We start from the raw sequence: 11,607 nt of genomic DNA, 5'->3' as shown, positions 1-11,607 counted from the left end.
CTGAGCACTTGTTCAGCCGTGGAGTCGAGATTCCTGATAGGAATGACACATTTATAGAGACTGTCGCTGTGCACTACCCGCCTGTACAGTAAATTCACCAACCAATTCAGGGGGTCGATGCAAGTGCACACTCCTCTGACCTTATTGTGCATAAATTTAATTATAATTTAATGTATTGCTACAGAAGAGCAGCGGAGGAAGTGTGGAAAGGTTCCACATGCATCGATGTGTGGAACCCTTTAAAATCATCTATATAATATCCAGTTGTCGAATTATCTGCTAAAATGTGATGTTTTGGGGCCACAAACACCAGCACCTCCACGTAGTTGGCCCTGGGGAACGCTCAGAACGGTGAATTTACGCGGCGATATCTCCCTTCCTGTGCGTTTCCGACAAATGGAATTTCGATGGTAGGTTAGAGACCCCTTGAGGAATACCCTCAAGAAATGAAAAAAATCGGGGGTGAGGTCGGCTTTCTTAACATTTACCGGAATGTTTCCTTCTTAAATTAAATTGAGTCTTCATGAAGAATAAAAAGAAATTTTAGCCCACAGATAGCCTCAGATTTTCTCTAAACTTTTTGTTTTTAATGTGGTTTCCTATATATATTCGTTTTACTGCGGAAACCTCGAAAAAATAAGTTTTCAGTGGCAACTTGGGGCTGTTCACGTTTTGGTATAACTGGCAACTTGAAGCTAGACTTACCATTGGCCTAGATGAATTAGTAATAGACAAATATCGAAAGTAGGTTACAGTACGGTCTGATATTTGATGTCGATGTATCGGTATTTTTCAGCCGATATTTTCGCGGGCTGATATATCGATTCCCGATTTTTTTCCGCAAATATCGTTGAACAAATTACGAAAGGAGATTATTTTTTGAAACATTTTCCAATTTTCTAAATTCATTGTTATTGAATTATCAGTTTTCATGGTATATGTGATACGATCGGATGATTTTATTTTTAAAAATGCGCGGAAATTTTGTTCAGCCATTTGCAGAACCATGTTGTCACACTCGCCTGCTAAGAACGACCATATTTCGTTAAACATACACCAAAAGATTGATTTTCAATAACAGGATGATTGATCATGGATGTGAAGGTGAATATTGCATATAATCTTTGATGAGAATTTTTTAATGGAGATGATTCCATTTTTCGTTATTTTGTACTCAAGTAGTCCGTTACTCCATAATTGTCTTTTTTTTTCATGCTTCTAATTTCATCATCAAAAGAAGTGAATTATATGACTGAAGTTATCCATTTATTAATTATTCGTGATTGACAGTTTTCGGTTCAACCTTTCGCAACTTACAGCCTTAATTTGAGAAAAAACCAACGAAAACATAATATTCTACATTTACTTTGAAATTTTCGTTATATTCTATTGAAAAACATTTATTTACACATAACGAGATGAATTGAAAACAATATAATGGAAGAAATCATCAATATTGAAATTTGAGGGAAAATTGACGAAAATTCTACAATTTCCGAATATTATTATAAAAATGAAATTTATCGAGCTGGTTATCGTAATTATACTTCAACTCTGACTTAATAGCGTTGGAATGAGCATTCAAATTCCTGGTTGAGTCCGTACAAAACCAAATATACATGAATAGTTACAATGGTCTGATGTTGATTTTTTCGTTTTTTTTTCATTAATTAAAAAAATTGAGCTGGCGATTATTGCTATCAACTTCATCTTCGAGTTCGGTCAGTGGGAGGCTGCAACGATTATTTTGAACCGTTATTTAACGAATTTAAACATTTTTTTTAAGTTATCGTGACAATACCAATTTTAGAAAAAAAATTAAAATTAACAAAATTTGGGGGTTAATTGAAATTTAATTTACAACTGTAAATAGAGCTCAAAACTACCTATATTTGAGAGAAAAAAATTATTAAGTTCCATCAATCACCTAGCGTACAATCGAGAAAAACGTTTGTTACATACACACACAGAGATGCACGCTCTCGCGGACACGACGTAAAAATTGTACATTCGGACTTTTGAGAGCATGATGGGTTATAACACTCAAAATTGAAAACTTGAATTCGAACGAAAAGAAACAAAATAGATGACACTGAAGGTATGCTAGTTTCGTTCATTAAGCATGGAGTATTTACAAAATCCTAACCTAAATCTTGAATTTGTTTTGATTTTTTTCTGAAAGTGCTCAATATGTTTTAATGAGATCATTTCTCACAGATTGAGCTTAACCACATCATTTTTCTATTTTATGGATTCCGAGATATACACAATTTATTTGGATATCAATGACGAGCCTTTCTTCGCCAAAACTGGACTATCAAAATGAAAATATCTCCAATTCAACTGTGAGTAGTTTTTCGCTCAATTTGTAAACCCAGGAACATAGGTGATTTGAGTCAAGTACGAATTCTCATTTACAATTTCTTTCTGATTTCGACGAATTAGTTAATTTTCAAATCAATAAATTTATTCATTGCCAATTCAAATAACAAATTCCTTTAATAAGAGAAATGTTCATTAATTAAAAATGAAGAATTTCGTTGGATAAAATGACAATTTAAGGTAATAATAATACCGAAGGTCTCACAAGAAATAATTCTTCCAATAATTTTGATTTACCTCAGAAAGTATGCTATTTGGTAATGTTCAATTGAACTTTTTATTGGATTCATGTGAATCATTTTTCTGCTGCAGTCAAACTTCTATGAGTGAAGTGTTTTTTCAAAGTGACGGTTTAGTATTTGAAATGAAAATAATACAGGTGATGATAAGTCGACGTGGGACGTTACTCAATTGATCTATGTTCCGGATAGGGTAATGTGGAACCCAACCAGAAAAACTATTGATTGTTTGTATCGATCAAGTGATGAAGTTGAGTTTACACCAGTCGAAAGACCAATACCAAGGCTATCTGGACCTTTACATCATCACGACAGTTATTCTGACACGTACTCAGTGACACTTTACTGCATCTTCAATCTTCAGATGTGGTGGTAATCACCCCGGAAAATTCCCCTAAAAAAATAATAGGAAAAATACTAACGAAGCTGTGTCAACTGCTCCGGTGAAGATTCTGCAATGAACAAAAACTTATCGCTTGTAGAAAATTCATCGAGGACAAAGCAGAAAAGTTCCGTGTGTTTATTTTGAAAATAAGTATGCTACACACGCCTCCTGCACCATTTGCCACATACGTGAAATGCATTATGTAGGAACATCCTATTTACAGGCCCATTTGGACCGAAAGCATCGATTGCTATGTGTAGGAACTAGAAAAAGGAGGAATACTGGGGCGGAGTCCAGCGGTGAATCGACAAATGGTGATGAACCACAAGTAAAGAGCAAGAAATTTATGTCAAAGCATAGATTGCCGCGAATTGATAAAGCCTTTGAGAAGATGAATTCTTTCGCTAAAGCGAATACGTTGATATAGATGATTTCTAAACATAAAGAGCCTCTGAATATAGTTAACAAGAAAGGTTTCCACAATTTGATGAAAGTTATTGCTCCTCACTAGACTTCACCGTCTCGAAAGACTGTAACCAAGTTAGTGACGACTCGACATACCAATATGAAAGAATCCCACAGCTCAAATCTAACGAAGACTGTATTTTACATTCTGACATGTGAGATGGACTGGACCAAGCTGGAACAGAGAGTTTGGTCGGCGCAGAGAGGTGATTCTGGTGTTTCGCACATTTTATATTATATGTGGTACTTAAAACATTGAATGAGATAACAGAACTCACTGAAATGATCAATATTGCTCGAGAAATTATGAAAATTATTAGAAGTGTTGGAGCGCGCGATGAATAGAAACAATTACAAGTTGCCGATGGGAAAACTGAAGGAACTACGCTCAAATTCCTGCTTGCTCTTCCTATACGATGGAACTCATTTCAGCATTCATTACAATGGACGAATTGGCCGTTCGATACGTTAGTATCATCAGTACGTCTGTGCCATTAGAAAGGATCTTTTCAGAGGCTGGTCACACTAAGAAATTAGACAGAAGTCGACATATTGGCGAGCATCTGAATAAAGTCGTATTTCTTGGGGCTGTTTCAGACGAAGAGTGGAGCTTGGAAAGAGGCCTCTCATATATTTTAATATTTCTTTATATTTTTGTTATGTATCGTTTGAATTCTAGGTGTGATACTTGTTTATACTTATAGAGCTAGTCTCGTGTTCTTTCTGTGTTCAATATGATGAAAAATAGCACAGACTTCGACAAAAGCTGCCGAAAAAGATTCGGAGACGTATCGCGTGGATTTTACAACTTTTGCTAAATAATAATGATATTTTAAAATAATACTGATGAAGAAATTGCAGGCAATCATTCTATTTCGCCTTTTCATCCTTATAGTTTATAACAATTTAAAAATAATAGTTCATAATAATTTTTTATCATCCTAGATAATCAGGAAGATTCTGAAATCCATTTCTCGTTTCTTCACTTAAATTGAGCAGCAAAACTCCAATTTACGTTAACAAAGAAAATTTACATCATGCAATGTGTAACGGTTCGGGTCTCGCTAAACCCCTTGACTGGGGTGCGGAAAGCGCGGTTGAGCAACCGACCGAGCGCGTCTCCGGGTGGCGGATAGGAGGTGGCCACTCGGATTAACCCGTCTTCGGTGGGGAACCAGGTGGAGACACCTGGAGCCCCACGGGAGATGGGGCAAAAAAGTGGTTTGCAATGGTTATAGTGCTTTCCCAATGGGAAACCAAGCGGAGAGCCTAAAGCCTCGTCGCGGACCAGCTTCCCAAGCCACAGGTATCATGCGCGGGGGCGTCGTGCCAGTGGTCATGATTCGCTGGCACGGCGTCTCCACACCGTGCCGAAGGCTGCGTCACGCGAGGGGAGTCGCGTTATAAACGGTGCCCTCGGATACCAGGCGATCTCCGAGTGTAAGTAGCCAAACCCCGGGCATTCGCAGCTCTGCCCGGGTGACAACGTATAACAGCGGTACTCGTGGGACTTTTATGGAAAAGAACCAGAACACACAAACTCCATCTGGAGCCAGCATGAACCAGATGGAAAACCTAAAGATGTCTGGACTCTCGAAGAACAATATCAAACACAGCGGCGCCGCAAGGCGACGCTTCAAAAAAGAAAGGGAGGCCCTCAGGGCGGCACAAGCCCAGGGAACTCCCTCGCAAACGAGTGGCGATAAGGACTGTGGGAAGTTGGAGGCCATGAAAAGATCGGCGCCGGAACACAACACCCCAAGCCCTCAAACAGTGAGACCTGCGAAAAAGCCTAAGACAGACAAGGCTACCTACTCGTAGGCCACTAAACAAATGATCAGATGGGCGCTCATTCCAGAGCACTACCCAGATCAAAAAATCACCCAAGAAGTAATCAAGGGCCTGACGGGACTGTTTAGGTCCCAAATCCTCTCCCTGCAGGAGGGGACAAAGGCACCGGTTTTCGAGGGCATCTGGGAAAGAGACGGGCGGCCATAGTGGGCTGCACCGACGAAGAGTCGGGGATCTGGCTGAAGAGCCTATTCCCCGAGAATAAAATAAGAGAGCAAACCCTACGTGTGCTGGCGCCAGAAGAACTGCCAAAACGCCACCGAGTAATAGTGCAGGTAGAGGATGAAGAAGTCTCGGCCCAAGAAGCTATCAAGCTCATGGGAAAGCAAAACGAGGGACTGAACCCCGATGGCTGGGTCGTCGTGATGGGCAGCGTAAGTAAAGGAGCTTCGAGCACCCACTTCGCTGCACTGATCGGAGACAAGTCGCTGCAGGGACTAAAAAACTGCAACTTCAGACCTTACTGCGGGGCTTAAAGGGCAACCATTAAGCTGCTCGAGAAGAACCGCATGGAGGAAGATAAAACTACCGACCAAGTCAAATGAGCCTCTAGATGACTCACAAGACAAACGAAATAGTTCAAATTAATTTGCATCACAGCAGGAACGCCTCAGCTATACTCTGTAGGACGCTAGCAAAGATGCAAACAGCTATAGCTCTCATCCAAGAACCATGGCTAGTGGATGGGAAGGTGAAAGGCCTAGGGGCTGTGGAAAGGTACTCTGCGCAAACCCTAAGGAAAACAGGATAAGAGCCTGCCTCCTGATTGAAGGTATGGAGGCTACTTTCCTACCACAACTCAGTAATGGGGACCTGGCAGTAGCCAAAATAAAAACCCAAATACGAGACAGGAGCTCGGCGTGCATAGTGGGATGAGCCTACTTGCCCTACGACTTCATAGAGCCATCACCGACACTGGAAGTGGAGGAACTAATCAGTAAAATGAACGAGTACGGGCTAGAACACCTGCTGGGCTGCGATGCTAACTCCCATCATGTTGGATGCGGGAGCTCCAATACCAATGCAAGAGGAGAAGCCCTACACAACTTCATTATGGAAAAAGACCGCATGCTTTTAAACAGGGGAACCGAACCAACCTTCATGGACTGCAGAAGACATGAAGTGCTGGATGTAACCATCTGCACAACGGGTATGGTGGACGTGGTAAGAGACTGGAGGGTCTCTAAAGAGCCCTCGGGATCAGACCACAGTCAAATTCGCCTAAGCCTGACTGGAAGGACGGACATAATTCAACGGAGGAATCCAAAGAACACAGACTGGAAGGGTTACAGGGAGGAGCTCTCCTTGAGAATCCAGGACGAACCTGGAAAATTCAAGAATAAAAAGCAACTAGAGAACGCGGCCGAAAGTTTCGGAGAGGCGGTGAGACGTTCCTTTGAAAACAACTGTGTCCCACGCACCCAGACGGGAACCAAACAAGTTTGATGGTGGAATAACACACAGCGAGCCTACGGAACCAGCTGAGGAAGGCGTGGAATAAGGTAAAGAACTCTTGCGATAATATACACAAGAGTAAGGCGCTGGAAGAACGCAAGAATCTCCAGAGAAAGTACAACAAAGCTCCGACAAAAGCCAGATCCGACGGTTGGAAGAAGTGCAGCAGTGGCATAGGGAGTCTCTCCGAGGCATCAAGGCTGGTAAAGGTCTTGGGAGGGCAGGGGGCCAACCTGGGCTGTTTGATCAGACCGGATGGCAGCTACACCTGGACCTCGGAAGAGAACTACTGCTGAATGAACACTTCCCCGGCTTCAGGAGGCAGGGAGTAGAAGAACAACCACCTGACACGCCGGGATGGCAATACAAACCCAAAGACTGGGCTCTAGCAGCCAAAGTCGTGTATCCACAACGGGTGGAATGGGCAATCAACTCTTTCGAACCCCTAAAGGCACCAGGACCAGATGGGATTTACCCGGTGCTTCTGCAGAAGGGAATCAATACCATCTTGGGTCCACTCACAAAAATTCTCAGAGCCAGTGTGGCCCTAAGAACCATACCGCAGGTGTGGGGGGAATCCAAAATCATGTTCTTACCCAAGCCTGGAAAAAATGGCCACGTCAGGCCAAGAGATTCCCGACCCATCAGTCTAACCTCCTTCGTCCTTAAAACACTGGAACGACTGATGGACAGATATATAAAAAGCTCACTGCTAATAGACCGGCCGCTGTCCTCATGTCAATACGCCTATAGAGAGAGAAGGTCTACAGAGACCACACTGCATCATCTGGTGGCAAAAGTTGAAGAGGAAATACAGCGAAAGCGCTATGCAATGGGAATATTTCTTGATATCGAAGGGGCGTTCGATCGCACCAAATACGAAATTATTATGAAAGCCATGTCAAAGAGGGGCTATCCACAGACCATCACAGACAGGATACGAAGCATGTTGATGAGCAGGACACTGATGGCAGCTCACAACGGAGTGAAAATAGAAGGACGCCCAGTAGGAGGATGTCCACAGTGTGGGGTTTTGTCTCCACTTCTGTGGTGTATAGTAGTGGATGAAATTCTAGAAAAACTAAAGGAACAAGGCCTCTTAGTACATGGCTACGCCGATGACGTGGCCATCATCGCGAGAGGCAAGTTCCTAAACACGCTGAGGGATAGGCTAAGCTTTTCCCTAAGGACGCTGTAAGAATGGAGTTGCGAAACGGAACGGACAGTTAACCCTGAAAAGACGTCCGCAATAATATTGACCAGGAAAAACAAAGTGGTAACCCCTAGACCACTGAGGTTAGGTGGAGCAGAAATTGCATACGCCACCTCAGTGAGATACTTAGGAGTTCAACTGGACCAGAAACTCCATTAGAAGGAGCACATCAAAACACAGTTGAGCAAAACTTATGCTTCTCCGTGGGCATGCAAAAGAGCCATGGGCAGAGATTGAGGCTTCAGCCCCAAAATCAGCATATGGCTATATGAAATGGTGCTTTTGCCACGACTCATGTACGCGGCGGTAGTCTGGTGGCCCGGGGCGAAAAGAGCGGAAGTAAGGAACCGGCTAAAAGCTCTCCAAGGAAATTTCTTGAGAGAAGCAACCGGGGCCATGAAAACTACACCCACAGACACACTAGAGGCGGCCCTCGATCTGCCGCCGCTAGACCTGCTGCTAGTGGGGAAAGCAGAATCAACAGGATACAGGCTAGTATGTCAAGGGTAATAGAACCCAGCCAGGGCAGCACATACGGAGTTAAGTATCCTGAAAAAAAACCCCCTGAACAAAGTTCAGGACAGAACCACCAAGAAATATCAAATCAGGAATTCCTATAAGTACTATATACCTGATAGAGAACACTGGAAAACAGTCAAGAGAACACCAGGCAAGCGTGTTATGCACTGGTACACGGACGGTTCAGGACAAAAGGACCGCTATGGAGCGGGACTATATGAACCGATGGAGCACTATGAGGATAGCTGGTCCCTGGGGACCGACGCCTCAGTATTCCAAGCAGAAGTCTTGGCCATCAAAAAGTGCGCTGAAGTTCTGGCAAATCGGCAGACGATGAACAAGTATATATATATTTGGTCAGACAGTCAGGCCGCCATCAAAGCACTCCTAAAACCTAACACAAACTCAAAACTAATCTGGGAAACCATGGAGGAGCTAGAAAGGCTGGGAAAACACAACAAGATAACCTTGACATGGGTCCCAGCACACGAAGGCATCCACGGCAACGACGAAGCGGACAGACTGGCGAAGCAAGGGTCACTATGTGAAACCGTAGCGCAACCAGTTGGTGTCCCCTCAGCCGTGGGCCAAAAAGCCATTAAAAACAAGATTCAGCGGGAACACACTAACCGTTGGAAAAACATAGAGGGCTGCAGGAAAGCCAGGGCAGCTATGCTTGGCCCAAGCAGCACGAGAGCCAAACAGCTTCTCAACATGGACAAGAAAGACCTGAGCACAGTGATCAGGTTACTCACAGGACATGGGAGATTTAAAGCCCATTGCAAAACCATAGGCATCAGCGAAGATGCCCTGTGTAGATTTTGCAAAGAGGAACCAGAGGACCGCCTGCACATCATGTGTGACTGCCCAGCATTAGCCGTGACGAGATTGCAATGCTGGGGAATTGCCTTCCCCACTAGTGATCAGATCAGGGAAAAAAAAGGTTCGGACTTCTCAAGACTGGCTATAAAGGCCGGGCTAGAGATTTAATCTGCAACCTAAGAATAAGCGGAGCTACAATAACTCACAACGGAGTTCGGTGGCAAAAGGGAGGCTTGCCCGCCATCCGCAACACAAACTAAACTTAACTTAACTAATGTGTAACGGAGTTTTCACGAATCCCGCAGATTAAACCAACTTTGGGATATTTTGGTTCTCTTTATCTGCCATCTCGACCATCCCTGGGAATTTCTCGAATGGTCGAAAGGGTGTGAGGACTGGGGCCCGAGTGCTTAGAGTGGTAGGAGGCTTGGAGACAGGCAACACCACAGGGTGGATACGTGGAAACATTCCCAACTCCTCTATGAGACTTCCTGGCACATAGCGTAGGACTCATACTGGAGTATGAGCGCTCCATGTTAAATGGGGTAGGCATTCGAACGGCTGAGCCTTCGAAGGGGTTGTTCGAAGGGGTCAGTGGCGACGTTCGAATTCGGCGCCCTCCAGGAGAGGCAAGTGTCAGGGATATCCTCCCTTTGGCGAGGGCAGCACGTCCCGGGACACGGCAGCCCATCGACCCGTAGTTCAGAGTGGCAGGCACCGGCAATACTGCCCAGACTACCCACTCACTCGACAGAGTCGCTTCGGCTGGCTCCCAGTGCGGACCACTGGCAGCTCTCTCTCTCGAGCCCTCGGTAGGATCCGAATGCCCCGCATTGGTCTTCATGTTCTCTCGGTGAGGGCTACGCTCTCCCTCGTGACGATCTCCGGGTGGGAGCAATACTCCCCCCGTTTGCTGGGTGAGAGGTTGACTCGGCCTGGATATGCTTTCTAATTTTGGGACTACCTTAGTAGATCCGTCACGCTCTCGATAGTGTGCAATCGGGTGAAATAATGCTTACACTCTCGGCCTACCGGCACTCCGCTGTCTCACGTCGCGCTCTTGGCTAGGTATTCCTAGAGATCGCCCTTCATGCCTTGCATTCCCGCAAGTATGCTCTCAGTATTCCCAACCGCCGTCTGTTCTCTTTATTTTATGGTTTAGGTTTCGGTTATTAGACTCGCGTATCCGAGCCCGGTCCTCTCTCCACGACCTTGCATCCTGAGCAACCCCAGGCCATCCTGCTTCCATTCCCTTCATCATCGGCTTTAGCCGCTCGCGGGTAGTTTTACGATCACACCCCGGTTGGTGTAATTTATGGTTTTACGGATTTAGAATTTTGTGTTGTCGCGAAGACGAGTTCCAGCCCCACTCGTCCTGTCCTTTCATGCTTTTCTTTTGGATCTCGGATACTTTTCTGGATTTGTGAGGTTTACGGACCTCGGGTGAGGCAGGGCACCCCACCTCCCTACCCTCGCTGTGGTTCTTTGTTTTTCGTTAGCTTTTGGCCGATAACGAGCTAGCTGGCGCTCGCAGTAATTCGGTTGGATTTTAGGATGCGAGCACGGGAACGGGCGAAGGTAATAATTATCGTCGACCTCCGGGACGACTTCGGGGAAAAGTGTTACAGATGAAATATTCTCATATCAATTGAAAAATCATTCCAATCTTTTCATCAATAATTTTGTCCTCATACTGTGAGAAAAAAAGTCTGTGGACAGAATGAGATTCTGTTGATAATATACCTGGAGCTTTCCCCACAAATTCATATATTTTATGTTACAGGTGGAATCAGAGTTGCCAGATACTGAGGAGGGGAAGTCGCCAGGTGGATGAGGTGGGGGCGCCTGAGAGCGCCAAACGAATTTCGAAAAGCGCCATTAACGCGCCAATGGCACATTATTTAAAATTTTATAGAACATTGCGTTTCTTTATTAAAAGGTATAGAATAACACGAGTAATCTATAATTCTCAGCAAAATTAAGTGAAATTCTTATAGAATATGGAATATAACAGTATAACATGTTATCAATCATAAGAAATTGAATAGGAAATAGAGAATAGATCGTCTCAGCGGGCTTCATTAGACATCGTCCATCATCTCGAAAATGTCATGATTTTCTCCGATGGCTGCCTCGACATCATCATCGTCCTTGCTTCCATACATGTTACCGGATTTAAATATCCTTAATATCTGTTCACTGGGTGCAGATGTCGTACAGCATTGACCCGTGACATTGAACTGGACTTTGATCCTCAGAAGAGCCTCCAACATGCT

The 11,607-nt window shown here is 44.2% G+C and overlaps 2 long non-coding RNA genes across 2 annotated transcripts; both read left to right on the top strand.

Moving 5' to 3' along the window:
* Positions 1 to 1,987: 1,987 nt before the first annotated feature.
* LOC105265997 (uncharacterized) lies at positions 1,988 to 11,215 on the top strand. The gene is made up of 3 exons (XR_892118.1): positions 1,988 to 2,098; positions 2,218 to 2,345; positions 11,115 to 11,215. It is a non-coding gene; the product is annotated as an uncharacterized lncRNA (long non-coding RNA).
* On the top strand, positions 3,011 to 3,748 carry LOC105265996 (uncharacterized). The gene is made up of 3 exons (XR_892117.1): positions 3,011 to 3,156; positions 3,230 to 3,334; positions 3,518 to 3,748. It is a non-coding gene; the product is annotated as an uncharacterized lncRNA (long non-coding RNA).
* Positions 11,216 to 11,607: the final 392 nt, after the last annotated feature.

The sequence above is a fragment of the Fopius arisanus genome, unplaced genomic scaffold, assembly GCF_000806365.1.
Source record: "Fopius arisanus strain USDA-PBARC FA_bdor unplaced genomic scaffold, ASM80636v1 scaffold00034, whole genome shotgun sequence".
In the NCBI taxonomy this organism is placed as follows: Eukaryota; Metazoa; Arthropoda; class Insecta; order Hymenoptera; family Braconidae; genus Fopius; species Fopius arisanus.
Note: the sequence above shows the minus strand (reverse complement) of the source record. Positions and strands in the feature narration are given on the sequence as shown.